Source organism: Cryptotermes secundus, unplaced genomic scaffold, assembly GCF_002891405.2.
Source record: "Cryptotermes secundus unplaced genomic scaffold, Csec_1.0 scaffold618, whole genome shotgun sequence".
NCBI lineage: Eukaryota > Metazoa > Arthropoda > Insecta > Blattodea > Kalotermitidae > Cryptotermes > Cryptotermes secundus.
Window position 1 is genome coordinate 71,862 of NW_019734973.1, and position 326 is coordinate 72,187.

At 46.0% G+C, this 326-nt stretch overlaps 1 protein-coding gene across 1 annotated transcript in view; it reads right to left on the minus strand.

Moving 5' to 3' along the window:
• LOC111869128 (Golgi reassembly-stacking protein 2) overlaps positions 1-326 on the minus strand; it is an 11,817-nt gene that overhangs the window by 2,678 nt on the left and 8,813 nt on the right. The window lies entirely within an intron of this gene.

The window sequence follows — 326 nt, forward strand, 5'->3', positions numbered from 1 at the left end:
TTGTCCTTGAGTGCGGTGATTCACACTAGCCGTAAGCTCATGTGGCTCATATGCTACCTGCAGAGCCTACAGAGTACGCTGCGGCAGCGTCGTGAATGGTTGGTAAATTATGTGTAGTTGTGCGGAGTTGCTGAAATGCCTTTTGTGTTTTCACACGTTGAATATTGTGATATGCATTTTGTGTATGGATTTTGCGGTGGCAATGCACGTGCTGCTGTTGAAGAGTACCAAAGGCGTTTTCCCGATCGAAGGATTCCATCTCGAAGTGTATTTACGCGAATTCACCAGACATTGCGTGATACTGGTTCTCTTGCAAGTGTTTCTGT